This window comes from Ovis aries, chromosome X (genome assembly GCF_016772045.2).
Source record: "Ovis aries strain OAR_USU_Benz2616 breed Rambouillet chromosome X, ARS-UI_Ramb_v3.0, whole genome shotgun sequence".
Lineage (NCBI taxonomy): Eukaryota > Metazoa > Chordata > Mammalia > Artiodactyla > Bovidae > Ovis > Ovis aries.
The window spans coordinates 61,214,289-61,235,245 of record NC_056080.1 but is presented as its reverse complement, the minus strand read 5'-3'; the positions used below and the strand labels follow the sequence as shown (position 1 = coordinate 61,235,245).

Sequence of the window (20,957 nt, the reverse complement as noted above, 5' to 3'; positions counted from 1 at the left end):
CAAGAATACACGGAAGAACTGTACAAAAAAAGAGCTTCACCACTCAGAATATCATGATGGTGTGATCACTCACCTAGAGCCAGACATCCTGGAATGTGAAGTCAAGTGGGCCTTAGAAAGCATCACTACGAACAAAGCTAGTGGAGGTGATGGAATTTCAGTTGAGCGGTGTCAAATCCTGAAAGATGATGCTCTGAAAGTGCTGCACTCAATCTGCCAGCAAATTTTGAAAACTCAGCAGTGATCCAATCCCAAAGAATGCTCAAACTAGCTCACAATTGCATTCATCTCACACGCTATAAAGTAGTGTTCAAAATTCTCCAAGCCAGGCTTCAGCAATACATGAACTGTGAACTTCCAGATGTTCAAGCTGGTTTTAGAAAAGGCAGAGGAACCAGAGATCAAATTGCCAACATCTGCTGGATCATGGAAAAAGCAAGAGAGTTCCAGAAAACATCTATTTCTGCTTTATTGACTATGCCAAAGCCTTTGACTGTGTGGATCACAATCAGCTGTGGAAAATTCTGAAAGAGATGGGAATACCAGACCACCTGACCTGCCTCTTGAGAAACCTGTATGCAGGTCAGGAAGCAACATTTAGAACTGGACATGGAACAACAGACTTGTTCCAAATAGGAAAAGAAGTACATCAAGGCTGTATATTGTCACCCTGCTTATTTAACTTCTATGCAGAGTACATCATGAGAAACGCTGGGCTGGAAGAAGCACAAGCTGGAATCAAGATTACTGGGAGAAATATCAATCACCTCACAGATGCAGATGACACCACCCTTATGGCAGAAAGTGAAGAGGAACTAAAGAGCCTCTTGATGAAAGTGAAAAAGGGGAGTGAAAAATTTGGCTTAAAGCTCAACATCCAGAAAACAAAGATCACAGCATCTGGTCCCATCAATTCATGGGAAATGGATGGGGAAACAGTGGAAACAGTGTCAGACTTTATCTTTTGGACTCCAAAATCATTGCAGATCGTGATTGTAGCCATGAAATTAAAAGACACTTACTCCTTGGAAGGAAAATTATGACCAACCTAGATAACATATTGAAAAGCAGAGATATTACCTTGCCAACAATAGTCCGTCTAGTCAAGGCTATGGTTTTTCCAGTAGTCATGTATGGATGTGAGAGTTGGACTGTGAAGAAAGCTGAGCGCCAAAGAATTGATGCTTTTGAACTGTGGTGTTGGAGAAGACTCTTGAGAGTCCCTTGGACTGCAAGGAGATCTAACCAGTCCATCCTAAAGGAGATCAGTCCTAGGTGTTCATTGGAAGGACTGATGCTGAAGCTCAAACTCCAATACTTTGGCCACCTCATTCGAAGAGTTGACTCATTGGAAAAGACTCTGATGCTGGGAGGGATTGGGGGCAGGAGGAGAAGGGGACGACAGAGGATGAGATGGCTGGATGGCATCACCGACTTGATGGGCGTGAGTTTGAGTGAACTCTGGGAGTTGGTGATGGACAGGGAGTCCTGGTGTGCTGCCATTCATGGGGTCGCAAAGAGTTGGACACGACTGAGCAACTGAACTGAACTGAACTGTTTGCACTGGGTTCTAGAAAAGATTTTGTTAATTACACATTTTATTTTATTTATTTTATTTTATTTTTTTAGTTTTTTATTTTTTAAATTTTAAAATCTTTAATTCTTACATGCATTCCCAAACATGAACCCCTCTCCCACCTCCCTCCCCATAACATCTCTCTGGGTCATCCCCATGCACCAGCCCCAAGCATGCTGTATCCTGCGTCAGACACAGACTGGCGATTCAATTCTTACATGATAGTATACATGTTAGAATGCTATTCTCCCAAATCATCCCACCCTCTCCCTCTCCCTCTGAGTAATTACACATTTTAAAGCATGATTAACTGTAGGATAAACTTTTCTATTTTTGACCAAGCAAAAGATGACTGGTGTTTCCCCACTCTTCGGAAGTAAAAGGACAATCACAGTGTAGCAGTTTTCTTTGGCCGATGGGGTGAAAGATTTTAACGGCTGATGAGATCTTAATGATTTTATCCAGTTATTTCTGGAAGGGACAAGTAATGTACTCGACATTTTGAGCAGCCAGTTCTTCACTGTTTGTCTGTGTTCTGGACATTGCTAGCTGCCCCTCCCTCCCCTGCAAAAAATGCCAGTAGTGTTCTCTGAGTCGTGCCAAACTAAATCACCTCCACACCTTTCCAGATGCCCCATGGGGTAATACTACCTTGAGATTGAGAACTACTGCTTTACTTTAAACCCCTCACCTTTCAGAGGAGGAAACCGAGGACCACAGAGACCTGCTCAAGGCATAGAACTATTGACAAAACTGGAATGAAACCCAGCTCCCTTGAATCCTTGCCTAGTGTCCTTTTTTGCACTTTATTTTGAAGGGCTTATTTAAATACTTCATACTGGTACCTTTAGTGGTTTTAGGGATTTTTTTTTTTTTTACTGCTGGTAAGATATTCTTAGGCATTCATATCGTGAAAGGACAGTAGAGTGGAATTTAATTAAAGAATAGCATGTTGTTGTTCAGTCTCTAAGTTGTGTCTCTGTGACCCCATAGACTGCAGCACACCAGGCCTCCCTGTCTTGCACTATCTCTTGAGAGTTTGCTCAAATTCATGTCCACTGAATCAGTGATGCCATCTAGCAATCTTATCCTCTGTCATCCCCTTCTCCTTCTGCCTTCAGTCTTTCTCAGCCTCAGGGTCTTTACAAATGAGTTGGTATTCGTATCAGGTAGCCAAAGTATTGGAGCTTCAGCTTCAGCATCAGTCCTTCCAATGAATATTAAGCATTGATTTCCTTTAAGATTGATTGGTTTGATCTCCCTGCACTCCAAGGGACTCTTAAGAGTCTTCTCCAGCACTACAGTCCCAAGGATGGACATGATAAAGGACAGAAATGATAAGGACCTAACAGAAACAGAAGAGATTAAGAAGAGGCGGCAAGAATACACAGAACTATCCAAAAAAGATCTTAATGACCCGGATAACTATTATGTTGTGGCCATTCACCCAAAGGTAGACATTCTGGAGTATGAAGTCAAGTGGGCCTTAGGAAGCATTTCTATGCACAAAGCTAGTGGAGGTGATGGAATTCCAGCTGAACTATTTAAAATCCTAAAAGATGATGCTGTTAAAGTTCTGCCTTCAAAATGTCAGCAACTTTTGAAAACTCAGTAGTGGCCACAGGAGTGGAAAATGTCAACTTTCATTCTAGTCCAAAAGAAGGGCAATGCCAAAGAATGTTCAAACTACTGTACAATTGTGCTCATTTCACAGGCTAGCAAGGTAATGCTGGAAATCCTTCAAGCTACGCTTCAACAGTATGTGAACTGAGAACTTCCAGATATACAAGCTGGCTTTAGAAAGTCAGAGGGACCAGAGATCAAAGAATAGTATATTCTAATCTTATTCAACCAAGAAATTTTGTGCATGTCTGTTGTGTGACAGGTGGAAAAATGGACCTCTCAGAAGCCTCTGCTCTTGACATAATATAAATGAAAATGGATGATGGTATGAAGGAAATTTCCTTAAGCATCTAGAGAGTGATCTATTTTAAGTTGATATGCAATGAAATGCTTACAATCCATTTTCTCTTTTCCTCTATATAGTTCCTTCCTGGTATTCAGTAGGAATCACCAGCAGCATTTTTTTTCTTCAGTCACTCCTCCTCCATAAGTTGTAGATGATGTACAGATTTCTCCTCATTTTCTAGTTATTTTATCCAGATCCGAGTGTAAACTGATCAGGTACCTGGAAAAGACTGTGACTTCTGGGTCTTGGCTTTGTCACCAGTAAAACTAAGGCAAATGAGAGAAGGAATTGAAAGTACAAGTTGGAGCTGTCTGAGCATCCTTGGGCCTTATCCCCTTCTGGACAGCCTATTGTTTTTCCATTTGTTTTTTTTTCCTTGCTTTCCATGTTGAGCTTCCCTTTGGAGGACTTTCCCCCAACACTTCTGTTTAGTTACTTTTTGATCATGGCAACAACCTAGATGTCCATCAGCAGATGAATGGATAAGAAAGCTGTGGTACATATACATAATGGAGTATTACTCAGCCATTAAAAAGAATACATTTGAATCAGTTCTGATGAGATGGATGAAACTGGAGCCGATTATACAGAGTGAAGTAAGCCAGAAAGAAAAACACCAATACAGTATACTAACACATATATATGGAATTTAGAAAGATGGCAATGATGACCCTGTATGGAAGACAGGAAAAAAGACACAGATGTGTATAGCGGACTTTTGGACTCAGAGGGAGAGGGCGAGGGTGGGAGAATGGCATCGAAACATGTATACTATCATGTAAGAATCGAATCACCAGTCTATGTCCAATGCAGGATACAGCATGCTTGGGGCTGGTGCACGGGGATGACCCAGAGAGATGTTATGGGGAGGGAGGTGGGAGAGGGGTTCATGTTTGGGAATGCATGTACACCCGTGGTGGATTCATGTCAATGTATGGCAAAACCAATACAGTATTGTAAAGTAAAATAAAGTAAAATTAAAAAAAAAACTTTTTGTGAGTGGACTTTTCCCATCTGTAGCTTATCTTTTTAAAAATCCTCTTATAAGGATCTTTCATAGTACAAAATTTTTTACTTTTATGGAGTCCCATTTATTTAATTTTCTTTATAAATCGTGCTTATGGAGTCATGTGTAAGATGTCACATAACCCTATGTCACTAAGATGTTTTATTTTTTGTAGTAGTTTTATAATTTTAGGTTTTATATTTAGATATATGACATATTTTGAGTTTATTTTTATATAAGGTTGTTGTTGTTCAGTCTCTCAGTTGTGTCTGACTCTTGGCGACCCCATGGACTGCAACATAGCAGGCCTCCCTGTCCTTCACTATCTCCTGGAGTTTGCTCAAACTCATGTCCGTTGAGTCAATGTTGCCATCCAACTATCTCATTCTCTATTGTCCCCTTCTCCTCCTGCCTTCAGTCTTTCCCAACATCAGGGTCTTTTCCAATGAGTCAGCTGTTCACATCAGGTGGTCAAAGTATTGGAGTTTCAGCTTCAGCATCAGTCCTTCCAGTGAATGTTCATGGTTGATTTCCTTTAGGATTGACTGGTTTGATCTCCTTGCTGTCCAAAGGACTTTCAAAGGGTCTTCTCCAGCACCACAGTTTGAAGGCATCAGTTCTTTCGCTCAGCTTTTTTTATTGTCCAGCTGTCACATTCATACATGCCTACTGGAAAACCATAGCTTTGACCACATGATCTTTGTAGGCAAACTAATGTCTCTGCTTTTTAATACACTGTCTAGGTTTGTCATCGTTTTACTTCTGAGGAGCAAGCATCTTTTAATTTCATGACTGCAGTCACCATTTGCAGGGATTTTGGAGCCCAAGAAAATAAAGTCTGTCACTGTTTCCATTTTTTCCCCATTTATTTGACATGAAGTGATGGGAGTGGATGCCATGATCTTAGGTTTTTGAATGTTGAGTTTTAAGTCAGATTTTCCACTCTCCTCTTTCACCTTCATCAAGAGGGCCTTTCCTTTTTACTTTCTGCTGAAAGGGTGGTGTTTTCTGCATATCTGAAGTACAAGGTACCAGGTTTAAGTTGAGCTTTTTAAAAAATTTATTTGGGCTTTTTTGACCTATGGATGTCCAATTGTTCCACACTGTTTTTTGAAAATCTCTGCCACTTCTTAACTGTAATATCTTGGGAAATGACTTAACCTCTCATGGATTTGATTTTCTCAAAACTGAGGATACTAATAGGTCCTGCCTCCTAAGGTTGAAGTGAGGATTTTAGACTATATGTTTAAACACCTAGTGCACAGTAGATAGTCATAGCCATTATATTTATAGAATTTCAAATTTTGAGATTTTACTTTATGATTTAGAAAATTTGAGAACGTATGATACATTATTCCTTTTAATCCCTTCCAAGGGTATTAGGGTATATGGATACATGCTGAGGTGGGGTTCTGATGGATTCTATTGAGATGGTGACTGAAATCATTTATAATCAGGAAGTGATAGCAATTTCTAATTGGGAAGGGAGCTGAGTCCAAGGCCAGTTCAATAAGGCAAGAGTGTGTAGCCAAAAGCAGGCAATGAAAAGCGAATTCAGATGCTGTGGAAGTCAAGAAGAATTCAAAAATTCTTCCTCATTAAATAGGTGAAAGCGAAAGAGTTTTAGACCTCAAGTATGGCCAAAGCAGGATATTGAGGTATATGGAGTACTTGCCCCATAGCTTTGTTTAATGTGTTGGCCTTGGTTTTTCACTTTAGGATGGATTTCACTAGCTGTGTATGAAGTGTTTTGCTCTCTGTTCTCCAAACAGATCTAGTCCAAGACTGTTTTGCTGTGAGCACTGTTGTTTTGGTGCCAATAGCCTGGGGATGTGCCAGGTTCTCTTTGGGTAGTCTTTCTAAAACATACTGCTCAGGAGAGCTGAAAAGGCTGAAGAACCCTCTCAGCAAGCTGATTATGCCTGTGGTAGGTCTTCATCTGGGAGCCATTTCACAAGCTGGATTCCACTGCCATTTTGTTGTTCCTTACTGTGCTCTCTGTCATTTCATGCTGTGTCAGCTCCCCTGGATGTCTCCTTAGCCTCCCTGAGAAAGAGCTAGCGCCTTCAATGTGTGTGTGTGTGTGTGTGTGTGTGTGTGTGTGTGTGTGTGTGTGTGCGTGTGTGTATTTTACTTTCTTTCTGATCAATGTTATGAGATCCTTAGGTGAATTAATCTTTTGTGACAAGCATGTGCAAGATACCTTAAAAGGTATCTTGTGCTCTTAAATGAAAAAGTTGTAGTTACAACCAGTCTGACCAGAGATCCTTATCAGGCTGGTCAAGTGTAAAGTTTTACCACTTGGAGTGTTGTCATTGGAAACTTAGAATGCTGTTGAAATTGCCTGAGCTGCAGGATATGACAAAACACATATGTTTTATTGCACAGTGCTGAAAAGCAACTTAATGTTGTAATTTAGGTATAAATCTTCAAGATAATAATGGCACTTGACCTCAACTCTTTGTAGTTTAGAAAGCCCTGTGCTATTCTTTATTTAATTTGATTCTTACAAAAGTATGAGAGAGAGAGTACAGGGATTATTATTTATATTTTACAGATATAGTGCTGTCAGTGTGTTCCAACTGGCAGGGCCTGGGATATCATCCATGGTGGTCAAGAGCACAGGCTCTGAAGCAGATTGTTTACTCAAAATATTTATTTTCAATTTTGAACATAAGTGTACAATTCAGTGGCATTAATTACATTTGACATGTGTAACTATCACCTCTGTTTCCCATTTTTTTCATCACCTCAAACAGAAACTCTAAGCATTAAATAACTTCCCATTGCTTTCTCCCCTCAGCCAGTAATAACCTCTGATCTACTTACTGTCTGTATGAATTTTCCTGTTCCAGATATTTCCTATAAGTGGAATCGTATGCTATTTATTTTTTTAATCTGGCTTATTTCACTTAGCATAATGTTTTTAGGGTTCATCCATTTTGTAGCACATATCTGCTTATTGCCAAAAAATGGATATTTTATACACACACACACACCACATTATTTATTTATCTATTGATAGGCATTTCACATACTGGCTATTGTGAATGAATAGTGCTGCTATAAATATCCATGTACAAGTTTTTATTTGAATATGTTTTAAGTAAGTCCCTTTGGGTATATACCTAGGAGTATATTTGCTGGGTCTTATGATAATTCTATGTATTGCTTTTTTGAGAAAGTTCCAAACTGTTTTCTAAGCAGCTGTAGCATTTTACATCCCCCAGCAATGTATAAGGTTTCCAACTTCTCAGTATTCTCACCAACACTTATTATTTATTTATTTTATAATTATTGTATTAGTTATGAAGGGGGTATATTGTTATAGTTTTAATTTCAATTTCCTTAATGATTAAAGATGAGTGTTTTTTCATTTTTATTGGCCATTTGTATATCTTTTTTGGAGAAATGTCTATTCAAGTCCTTTGCCCATTTTATTGCAAAATTGAGTTATTTACCTATTTGTTATTGAGTTGTAGGAGTTACTTATGTATTCTGGATATTAACTCTTACCAGAAACATGATTTCCAAATATTTTCTCCCATTCTGTAGGAGACTTAGTGTACCTATATCCACTCTTTTTTAGATTTTCTTCCTATTTAGGTCACCACAGAGCATTTAGGAGAGTTCCCTGTGCTTAACAGTAGGTTCTTATTAGGTATCTGTTTTGTATACAGTAGTGTATATATGTCAATCCCAATCTCCCAGTCCATCCCACCCTCTTTATCGTCTTGTTAATCATAAGTTTTTCTCCATCTGTGACTCTATTTCTGCTTTGCAAAAACTTCATCTGTACCACTTTTCTACATCCCATATATAAGCAATATTAAATTTCTAACTTAATCTCACTCTGATGATGTCTAGGTCTAGTTGTGTTGTTGCAAATGGCATTATTCCATCCCTTGTTATGGCTGAGTAATATTCCATTGTATATATGTACCACATCTTCTTTATCCATTCCTCTGCTGATGGATATTTAGCTGATGCTGATGCTTTCATGCCCTAGCTATTGTAAATAGAGCTGTAGTGTACATCAGGGTCCATGCATTCTTTCAGATTATGGTTTTCTTTGGATATATGCCCAGGAGTAGGATTCTTGGACCGTATCGTGGCTCTATTTTAGTTTCTTAAGAGACCTCCATAGTATTTTCCATAGTGGTGCTTACCAATTTACATTACCACCAACAGTGTAGGAGAGTTCCCTTTTCTCCATACCCTCTCCTGCATTTATTATTTGTAGATTTTTTTGTTGATGACCATTCTGATTTGTGTGAAGTGATACCTCATTGTAGTTTTTTTAAAAAATATAAATTTATTTTAATTGGAGGTTAATTATTTTACAATATTGTATTGGTTTTGCCATACATCAACATGAATCTGCCTCGGGTATACACGTGTTCCCCATCCTGAACCCCCCTCCCTCCTCCCTCCCTGTACCATTCCTCTGGGTCGTCCCGGTGTCCCAGCCCCAAGCATCCAGTATCATGCATCAAACCTGGACTGGCGATTCATTTCATATGTGATATTATACATGTTTCAATGCCATTCTCCCAAATCATCCCACCCTCTCCCTCTCCCACAGAGTCCAAAAGCCTGTTCTATACATCTGTGTCTCTTTTGCTATCTTGCATACAGGGTTATCATTACCATCTTTCTAAATTCCATGTATATACATTAGTATACTGTATTGGTGTTTTTCTTTCTGGCTTACTTCACTCTGTATAATAGGCTCCAGTTTCATCCACCTCATTAGAACTGATTCAAATGTATTCTTTTTAATGGCTGAGTAATACTCCATTGTGTAGTTTTGATTTGCATTACACTAATACTAGTGATGTTGATCATCTTTTCATGCATTTTTTTTTGCCATCTGTATCTTCTTTGGAGAAATGTCTATTTAGGTCTACTGCTCATTTTTTTTTAATTGGATTGTTTGTTTTTTATATTGAACTGCATGAGCCGTTTAACCCCTTGTAAGCTGTTTCATTTGCAAATATTTTTTTCCCATTCTGAGGGTTATCTTTTTGTTTTGCTTATGGTTTCCCTTTGCTGTGCAAAAGCTTTTAAGTTCCATTTATTTTTGTTTTTATTTTTAGTACTCTAGGCAGTGGGTCAGAAAAGATTTCGCTGTGATTTAGTTCAAAGAGTGTTCTGCCTATTTTTTCCCTTAAGAGTCTTATAGTATCTGGCCTTACACTTATGTTTTTAATCCATTTTGAGTTTATTTTGTGTATGGTGTTAGGGAGTGTTCTAATTTTATTCTTTTACATGTAGTTGTCCAGTTTTTCCAGCATCACTTATTGAAGAGATTTTCCTTTCTTCCATTGTATATTTTTGTCTCCTTTGTCATAGATTAGGAAGCCACGGTGCATTGGTTTATTTCTGAACTTTCTGTCCTGTTCCACTGATCTATATTTCTGTTTTTGTGCCAGTGCCATACTGTTTTGATTACCAAAGCTTTATATTGTGAAGTCAGATAGCCTGATTCCTCCAGCTCTGTTTTTCTTTCTCAAGATTGCTTTGGATTTTGGGGGTCTTTTGTGTTTCCATATGAATCATAAAAGTTTTTGTTCTAATTGTGTGAGAAATGCCATTGATAATTTGATAGAAATTGCATTGAATCAGTAGATTGTTTTGGGGTAGTATAGTCATTTTCACAATATTGATTCTTCCAATCCAAGAATATGGTATATCTTTCCATTTGTTTGTGTCATCTTTGATTCTTTTGATCAGTATCCTATATTAATAGTTTGCTGAGTACAGGTCTTTTATCTTTTTAGGTAGACTTATTCTTAGGTATTATATTCTTTCTGATGTGACTGTAAATGGAATTGTTTTTAAATTTCTCTTTCTGATCTTTTATTGTTAGTGTACAGGAATGCAATAGATTTTTGTATATTAATTTTGAATTCAGCAGCTTTGTAAATTTTATTGATGAGCTCTAGTAGTTTTCTGGTGGTGTCTTTAGGATTTTCTATGTAAGAGTCATGTCATCTGCAAACACTGACAGTTTTACTTCTCTTCCAATTTGGATTACTTTTGTAGGATTCTTTCAGCTCTTCACCATTGAGTATGATGTTAGCTGTAGATTTGTCATATACATCCTGTATTTTTATGTTAAGGTTACTTTCCTTTAAGCCTACTTTCTGAAGAGTTTTATTTTTAAAAAATCATAAGTAGGTGTTGAATTTTGTCAAAAACTTTTTCTGCATTTATTGAGATGATCACATAGTTTTTAATCTTCAATTTGTTAATGTCATGTATCACATTGATTGAGCTTCCTCAGTGACTCAGTGGTAAAGAATCTTCCTGCAATGCGGGAGCCGCAGGAGAAGAGGGTTTGATCTCTGTGTCATGAAGATGTCCTGGAGGAAGTCATGGCAATCCACGCCAGTATTCTTGCCTAGAGAATCCCATGGACAGAGGAGCCTGGCAGGTTATAGTCCATGGAGTCACAAAGAGATGGACATGACTGAGTGACCCAGCACAGCAAAGCACCCACAGTATAAATTGTAGACCTGGTGATATTATTTCTTTACATAGAGATTAAAGCCTGTGAGAAATACATGCAGAGCAAATTAGTGGGCTCTGGTGATTAACTAGTTTCTATGAAATAGTAATGTGACTTGGGGATGGCTTTTTTTTTTCACTTTGTTGATCATATTCATTCAGTGTCCTTAATCACTGTTTTATAGTTTTCAGTTTATAAGATATTCACCTCCTTGGTTAAATTTATTCTGAGGTATTTCTTTTTGACACAATTTTAAATGGACTTTTTTTTTTTTTTTTTACTTTCTGATACGTCATTATTACTGTAAATAAATGCAGGAGATCTCTGTATATTAATCTTACATCTGCTACCTTGGTGAATTCATTAATTAGTTCTAATAGTTTTTGTGTGAAGTTTGTAGGATTCCCTGTATCATGCTATCTGCAAATAAGGACAGTTTTACCTCTTCCATTCCAATTTGAATGCCTTTTATATCTTCTTCTTGCCTGATTGCTGTGGCTAGGACTTCCAATACTACAGTAAAGGAAGGTGGTGAGAGTGGGCATCCTTCCTTGTATTGTTCCTGAATTAAATGGGAAGGCTTTCAGCTTTTCATTAAGTATTATGTTGGCTGTGGGTTTGTCATAAATGGCTTTTATTATGCTTAGGTATATTCCCTCTATGCCCACTTTAGTGACAAGTTTTTATCATGAATAGCTGTTGAATTTTATCAAATCCTTTTTCTGTGTCTATTGAGATGATAATATGGTTTTTGTCTTTTCCTTTGTTAATGTGATGCATTGCATTGATTGATTTGTATATGTTGAATTGTTCTTGCAACACTGAAATGAAGCCAACTTGATCATGATGTATGATCCTTTTTATTTGTACTGTGGGATTTGGTTTGCTAATATGTTGTTGAGGATTTTTGCATCTATGTTCATCAAAGATGTTGGCCTGAAATTTTCTTTTTTGTAGTGTCTTTGTCTGATTTTGGTATCAGGATGATGATTCATAGAGTGAACTTGGGAGTGTTTCCTCCTCTTATATATTTTGGAATAGCCTGAGAAAAATTGGTATAGGTTCTTTGTATGTTTGGTAGAATTACCCAGTGAAACTGTCTGGTCCTGGACTTTTGTTTGCATGGAGCCTTTTATTATTATTATAGAGTCTATTTCACTTCTGGTGATTAGTCTGTTCAAATTATATGTTTTTCTTGATTGAATTTTGGCAGACTGAATGTTTCTAGAAACTTGTCCGTTTCTTCTAGGTTGTCCAGTTTCTGGCATATAACTGTTCATATTATTTCTTACATGTTTTGCATTTATGTAGGGATAGAACCTTTTAAATCAGTGCTTCCCCTTACTTTCTGGAACTATATACAGATAAATTGGAATTTTGTAATTCTCTTTTGAGAGCACTCTTGAATATACACTCATTGGAGAGAAGAGAGAAAATAATGCTACTGACTTCCTAGCCTATGTCTTCCCCTTCCTGTGACATAGTCATGTAGCTGAAATCTACTTAAGGGAAACACAAAAGAATCTCTGATAAATAAAGAAGTCACTTAAAGATAATATGTGGGCTAAGAGATTTGAAAATATGGCAGAGGCAATCTTCAATCTTACACCTCAGTAACACTTAGCATGTTAAAGTCTCTCCCTACCATGAAAATATGATTTGGTTATTTTTTGGTTCATAGAAGTTTTTGTAGGTTGAAATTTAATTTTTTTTTGTGTGGCATTCAAGGCTTGTCAGTTTTTCTTCTATTTATAATACTTCTTTAGTTTTATTTCCTGTTGCTTCTCCTCATATCCCCTACTTGTCAACTGTGTTCTCAGAATCTTTCTATTTTTTCCCCCTAGATTCATTGCCTCTTTATTTGATATTTTCTCTGCCTGTAATTTCACTTCCTTTCTCACTTGGGTGAATATCTCTTTACCTTTTTTTTTTAACCATACATTCCAGGGGTATGTGTGGGGAGCTTTTTTGTTTGTTTTTACATTTATGCAGTTTATATTGCTTGACCCATAAGTAACACTTATAAGATTAATAGGGCCATAGTTTTAAAGAGTATATACAGAGCCCCACTGTGCATATGGGCTTCTTAGGTGGCTCAGTGGTAAAGAATCCACCTGCAATGCAGGAGTTGTAGGAGATGCAGGTACGATTGCTGGATCAGGAAGATCCTTGGAGGAGGGAATGGCAACCCACTCCAGTATGCTTGCCTGAAGGATCCCATGGGCAGAGGAACCTGGCGGGCTACAGTCCGTAGGGTCGCAAAGAGTTAGACACGACTGAAGCCACTTAGCACACACACATGCCCTGTGCATACTGAGCCTTTTTAATATTGAAAAATAAAGAAAAATGAATTTTCCATCACTAGGAAATATAAATTTGACCATCTAAACTTATAAACCCTGACTAAAATATAAGCAACCATTTCATCCATTCCCTGGCTCAGCCTGTAAAGAATCCGCCTGCAATGCAGGACACCTGGGTTCAATCCCTGGGTTGGGAAGATCCCCTGGAGAAGGGAAAGGCTACCCACTCTAGTATTCTGGCCTGGAGAATTCCATGGACTATATAGTCCATGGGATCGCAAAGAATTGGACATGACTGAGCAACTCAGTTTCACTTTCATCCATAAATGCTGTTTTTGGTTCCCTAGCAAATCTAGTACTACAGTGTAACAAACATCTTACATTTCAGGGATATAAAAATATTAACTTTAAAATCTGAGCTGTATAGTATGTATATTAATATTTGTACCATTAAATTAGAAATATACAAGTCTATGAAGTACTGCATTATAAATAGTAATGTTCTTTTCAATCTGTAGTTGGAGCTAATACAATATAATGTTTACTTGGCTAGTGAGGGTTGGAAGGGGATGAGGTGACTTCACATGATGAGATGCACAGTGTTGGCTGGGTCACATGACTGCATGCATGCCACACAACAGGACAAGTCATTAGTATCTGGACCAACCAGGCACAGATGAATGACAAACACCATTGCCTTACAAAGGCAGCTCAGATTCTCCATTGTCTGAAATCAACACTCCCATGCAATCACTTCTCAAAAGCTTCTTGAAGATCTCTTGAGGGTTGGAGATCAAAGCACCTGTGATGTACCCAACAGGCACAAGAGATTCTCTTTATCTTTGAAATTACAGCCAAATATAAATCATTATTTTATGAAACCTCTCCTATGCCAAAATAGTCACCCTCTTGTTTGTGTTTTCAGCCCTATACCTGTCACAGTTCCTGACACAAAATAGATGCTGAGTAAATAAACATTTGCAGGAGGTTTTTTTCTTCTCCCATTATAATAATAACAGTATATATTCACTAAGAAAATTTGAAAAATACAGAGGAGTATAAATAAGAAAGTAACACTCATGGACAGTCTCAGTGAAAACCACTTTTTTTGACATTTTCCTTCAGTCTTTTCCTCTATGCATATCATATATTTTGTAGACTGTTGGTGATTGATTGTTTTGGTAAATGTTTAATAAACTGCTCCTTTTCTATTCTTTTTTTTCAGTCTCATGTTTCATTATTCTTGTAATAGGTTTCTTGCTCTGGTCCTGTTCATACAGCTACTATGTTTTCTCTCCATCATCCACTTTCACACTTGCTAGTTCCCTTTTCAAAACTTGATTAACTTCTCTTCTCTCTGCCAGCTATGCCCTCCAGTTATAAAACTGCATATAAAACCAACACTCAGAATATGAGTTTTGCATAACTGAGTGCATCTGCTTCTATATTTTGTTTTAATAGATAATACATTTGAATGTTTACGTTGGAAAAAATCTTGGGGAAAGTAGTTCTCCCTTGTCATTATGTATAACTCATATGCCTGGCACATAGTAGATGCTCAGTCAGTGTTACTGCCCTCCCTAATCCTAGCCTCTTGTTCCTACTAGTCACACAACTGGTAATTGGCAGCCTCAGAACTAGATTCCAGGTCTACTGATTCCCAGGCCAATGTGTATTTCTTGACAGGTTACTCTGTTAAAGTGTTGTTTAAGATCTCTTTTATCTCCGAAATTCACGTCTTCTCCCTCACCAAAATTCTTGCAAAATTTGTATTCTTTATATCATAGCTTGACTGATCCACTGACCCTGATTAGAATGGCTCCTTCCTTTGGAATGTACTCAGGTATATCCAGAGAACTTTTTAGCAGACTTAGTGATAAAATCAATAATTTTGGACTCTTAAGTTTTGAATTTAGGCCATTGGACCAACTGATTTCCCAGAGGAGAGTTCCTAATTTTCTCATAAGGAAATATACATTTGAATATATTCAATATATTCAAACTCTCTATAGGTGTTAGGAATTTGATTATGGCAGTGTTAATTTAGCTTTCACAAAATCATAGTACGTTAAAGGTGGGAGAAACCTTTGAAGTCATCTCACTGTAGCCCTCTCATTTACTGATGAAGGAAATTGGGTGCAATATTACTTAGCTGTGAATAGCTGAGACAGTATTAGGAGATCAGGCCTCCTGTCATTTGTTCTTAAAGACATTAGAGGATATGCCTAGGTAGGAGCCAGGGGATAGGTGAAAGAGATGGGCTTTGGATATGTGTCCTTCCTCTGACATAGCAAGTATCGTACTGACAAATGTCAAGTGGTCTACAGTTCTGTACTTGCTTCTTACACTCTGTCTTGTATATACATATGAGAGATTATTGAAAGTAGTTAAAGAAACTGGATTGTTTTCCCAGAAGAATTCTCTGGAGAGCAATTGAGATTACATTGCCTGATTTTTTACAATGAACACAATTTGGAATATAATGATTTGAAGGCTTTTGATTTCCCTTGTAAAAAATAGTAACATTCTAAGCATACAGATGGAGAAGGCAATGGCACCCCACTCCAGTACTCTTGCCTGGAAAATCCCATGGATGGAAGAGCCTGGTAGGCTACAGTCCATGTGGTCGCTAAGAGTCAGACACAACTGAGTGACTTCACTTTCACTTTTCACTTTCATGCATTGGAGAAGGCAATGGCAACCCACTCCAGTGTTCTTGCCTGGAGAATCCCAGGGACAGGGGAGCCTGGTGGGCTGCTGTCTATGGGGTTGCACAGAGTCGGACACAACTGAAGCGACGCAGCAGCAGCAGCAGTAAGCATACAGAGCTTTGGAGAAAACAGTTGGTGTTTGTGGAAAGAGATCTGGCCTGGTATTAATTGTTAGAATACATTAAGCCAGAACTCATTGTGGACTTTTCACAATGTCCTTCTCCTTTTCTTGGCCTAGGTTTCCAACTGTGTAAAATCATAGGTTACATTGGTTCCTCTCATGGGTCTTCCTGTACTGATATTCTAGGTTCTAGGGGCATTTTTAGCATTCTACTGAAGCAGCCACTTCTCTCAGCCACCTGCTATATTCCAGGAAGGGTCCCCATTATCTCCTTATTGCCTAATTAGATTGTTTCATGTTATAGACTAATGGATATGTTGTGCTTGTCATTTCTACAGATCTCTTTGTCTTCTCTTGAATCACTGTTGTTTCTTTTCTTGCTCATTTCTCTTCGGACTCTGTTGTACTCCTATTAATAGTGGTTTGTCTTCTTGGTCACCTCTCTGTTCAGCTCTTCAGTTATGAGAATTACAACTTTCATGTAGTGCTCAGGGTACTCCACTCCTTTATTGTTTCAGCTGGTTTGGCTCCACCTATAACAGTGTGTGTGTTTCAAGGTCGTTCAGTTGGCACTTCTGCTAATAATGGTCTCTATAACTTCTTTAAAAAAGGTATTTATTTACTACTAAAATACTCTTGTAATAACAGTGAAAACTAATTTTACCCATAAGGTAAGCTTTAAAATTTTTTTATGTACCTATTTTACTCATATGTGTTTATATATTTGTTTTTTAATTCCTCCCTCCCCCCAAAATAAGTCAGTGCTGCGACATAAAAATCCTTGAAATAAAGAAGAGGAAAATAAATCACCTCAGAATGCCACCACTCTAATTTTCTTGTTAATTAATAGCATACTGTTTTATTTATTTCTGATTTTTCCCCTTCCTTTGTTTTATTTTTAAATTATTTTAATTGGAGAATCATTATTTTACAATATTGTAGTGGTTTTTGTCATATATGAACATGAATCAGCCATGGGTGCACGTGTGTCCCTCCCATCCTGAAACCCACTCCCACCTCCCTCCCCATGCCAACCCTCTAGGTTGTCCCAGAGCACTGGTTTTGGGTGCCCAGCTTCATGCATCAAACTTGAACTGGACTTCTATTTCACATATGGTAATATATATCTTGCAATGCTATTCTCTCAAATCATCCAACCCTCACCTTCTCCCACAGAGTTCAAAAGTCTGTTCTTTACATCTGTGTCTCTTTTGCTGCCTTGCATATAGGATCATTGTTACCATCTTTCTAAATTCCATATATATGTGTTAATATACTTTGTTGGTGTTTCTCTTTCTGACTTACTTCACTCTGTATAATAGGCTCCAGTTTCATCTACCTCAGAACTGATTCAAATGCATTCTTTTTAATAGCTGAGTAATATTCCATTGTGTGTATGTACTACAACTTTCTTATCCATTCATTTGCCAACGGACATCTAGGTTGCTTCCATGTCTTATGTTCTGGTATGTTCCTTCTATGCCTGCTTTCTGGAGAGTTTTTTTTTTTTAAATCATAAATAGGTGTTGAATTTTGTCAAAGTCTTTCTCTGCATCTATTGACATATGTATATATATATATGTGTGTGTGTGTGTGTGTGTGTGTGTGTGTGTGTGTGTGTGTGTCTGAGGTTTTCTGGGATTTTTTTAATTTCCCTTTTGATTTCTTCAGCAAGCTGTTCATTATTTAGAAATGTAAGAATTAAAGATTTTAAAATTTAAAAAATAAAAAACTAAAAAAAAAAAAAAAGAAATGTATTGTTTAATCTCCCTGTGTTTGTGTTTTTTACAGTTTTCTCCTTGTAATGAAAATCTAGTCTCTTTAACATTGTGGTCAGAAAAGATGCTTGATATGATTTCAATTTTCTTAAATTTACTGAGGTTTGAGTTGTGCCCCAAGATGTGGTCTATCCTGGAGAATGCACTTGAGAAGAGGTGTGTTCTGCATTTGGGTGGAATGTCCTGAAGATATCAGTGAGATCCATCTGGTCTAATATATTATTTAAGACTTGTGTTTTCTTATAATTTTCTGTTTTGATTATCTGTCCATTGTTGTAAGTGGGATGTTAAAGTCTCCTACTATTACTGTGTTACTATCAGTTTCTCCTTTTATGTCTGTTACTGTTTGTCTTATGTATTGATGTGCTCCTGATAGCTTATGGTGAACGATGTTGGATTCGTGATCTCTGAAGTTTTAGTTTCGGGACCAGGGAGCAGGCTTGATCACTCAGGAGCTTTTGTGTAGCAGAGTTTTAATAAAGTTCCCCCTTATTTGTTTATAATATTTGTAAAAAGAGTTCTGATCATTAGAGTTTGTCCAATTTTAACAATCTTTGCATGAAGGCAATGGTAGATGACAAATATAATTATCAAGACAATCATTAAAATTACAGTTCCAGACCCGATGTTATGAGTAATGCTTTGAGACCATCCACGTGGTTCTAGCCCAGATAATTGATTAGCTAGTTGTTCAGCTAAAGTTTTCAAATTAGTGAAAGTAGGCAGATTATTAGAAGAGGTTTCAAATATTTCTTTTTATAATAATTGTACATTCAGAGAGACATTATCATGTATGTTTTGTAAATGAAATTTGATTTGTTCCCAGTTATAGGCATTATTATTTAAATGAACAGGAGTAACATAAAATTGAGTAGAATTCTAATCACATTTTAACATTACCTGTTTTTGTACATCTGTTAATTGATCTCCAACCTATATGATGGCTGTTTTTAGTTCCTGTATTTCCTCTTGAATATCCTCATCTATCTGAGACTTAGTGGCCCACACAGTATGGACATCTTTAGTCCAATTTTGAATAAAATTACGTGTTTGAATTGAGGTTTTTAAAGCAACACCAGTGACAGCAGCAGTGGTGCAAATAGCTATTGATCTCAAAATGCCAAAAATTAGTTATCCAATGAATTGCTTAGATCATTGGAGCAATTTAGTAAGTAACTGGGAAGCAAGTCCAGCCATGGGACCTCCTTCCTAGGGCCGTTGGAGATTTTGGTAACCGTAGATTATGTTGAAATCAAAGAATCAAAAGGGAGTGATTTCTCAAGGAAATAGAGGTGTTAATACAAGTATATAATTTACAATTTTTACAAGTTACAGAATATAAAGTCTTATTGAATTGTAAGTTTCTTATAGTTACAACAAAAGGAAGTGGAACAGAGGCTTGTATAAAATATGATTCATTATAGCAAAAGAAATAATTGCTATGGCTACGATTAGTGCTTGTGAAATGTCCAGTCCAAGTCCCAAGTTCCTTGAAGCTTTCAGCAAGTTTCCAGATATCCCATTGTTCAGGCCCAATCTGTTTATCAAGAACGATTTGAGGATGAGGCGGGGCCATTCCATCTTCAAGCCATCCAAGAAGTCCTCTGTCATGGTAATGCTCCATTGTAGTATTAGTAACCTTCTATGTTATTTAAGTTATATAATCATATATAGTGTTATTAATATCATCTGAGCAGTTCAGTGAAATCAGTGAAGTTGCTCAGTCGTGTCCGACTCTTTGCGACCCTATGGACTGTAGCCTACCAGGCTTCTCTGTCCATGGGATTTTCCAGGCAAGAGTACTGGAGTGGGTTGCCACTTCCTTCTCCAGGGGATCTTCCCGACCCAGGGATCGAACCCAGGTCTCCTGCATTGCAAGCAGACTGTTTACCCTCTGAGCCACATACCATGGGGTCCCCAATCAACAATTGTATGATTAGCCATAAACATTAATTTTCTTGATTTGGCCTGACCTTTGCATAGTGTTCTTTGTTTTTTCCTTAACTCTTTCCCTAAAGTTTTAGTAGTATAAACATGGTTCATGGACAAAGAAAGGACAAAGAAAGGGTAGTAAATAATCCAAGCAGTGTCTGAAAGTCCTCTTTTAGAGGCAGGGTGAAAGCCCAAGTTTGTCAGCTAACATTTATGCATAATTCTGTTGGGCCCATATACCAAGAAAGGACTTCATAACCTAGAGAGATACTAATTTTAGTTTTTCTTCTTCAGGGTGAGAGGGCCCCTCCAAGTTCCAAGGAGGGGCATATGTGTTGAGTCATTAGTGGATATGATTAGTCTTATATCTGTCCATTTTATAACCTACAATAGAAAAGGGGGGTTAGGTATATAAGCCCATTAAGTGTGATCAATCAAGTCAGCCTAAGCAGGGGAAGCAAAAGCAAGCAAAGCAAGCATAGCAAAGAAAAATATTTTCAGGATTCCGAGGCATTCCCTGTTGAGGAATCAGTTTCAGCTTGATTAGTAAGGGTATTTATCTGTCCCCAAGTAGGGAGATCATAAGTTTGGTGACGTCGAGTGCAGCGTTTTTTGGAAATTTTTAAAGTCACCGTGGCTTGTTTTGGAATTCCTTCTTCCTGAGTGTTTTTTCTTTGCATTGTCTCTAGTCTGAATGTTGGGGGCCCCCTTAGGTTGAATCTTCTGGAGAGGAAGTCATATGAGTTCGTTGGATCCACCTGGAGAAATAGAAGCATATCCCTTTCCCTGTAAGATGAGTTTCTTAGACTTTCATAGGTTAGTTAACCCATCTTGATATCAAATGGGCAAAGGAAGGGAGGTGCCCTTTAATGTTTCAAAATGTTTTTCTGCCTTTGTCAAAATATCTGCTTGTGGTAAGTTTAAAAAATTTAAAACAAATAAAGCTATATTAATAATAGTTATAGAAAGAAAGGAAAGTGATAATGATGAAAACATTCCTAGGAAATATTTCAGTCCAAAAATAATCATCTAGAGATCTGTTTGGGG

General features: G+C 37.5%; 1 protein-coding gene across 41 annotated transcripts in view; it reads left to right on the top strand.

Annotated features, from left to right (window-relative positions):
- Positions 1–20,957, top strand: part of OPHN1 (oligophrenin 1) — a 716,686-nt gene that overhangs the window by 102,480 nt on the left and 593,249 nt on the right. The window lies entirely within an intron of this gene.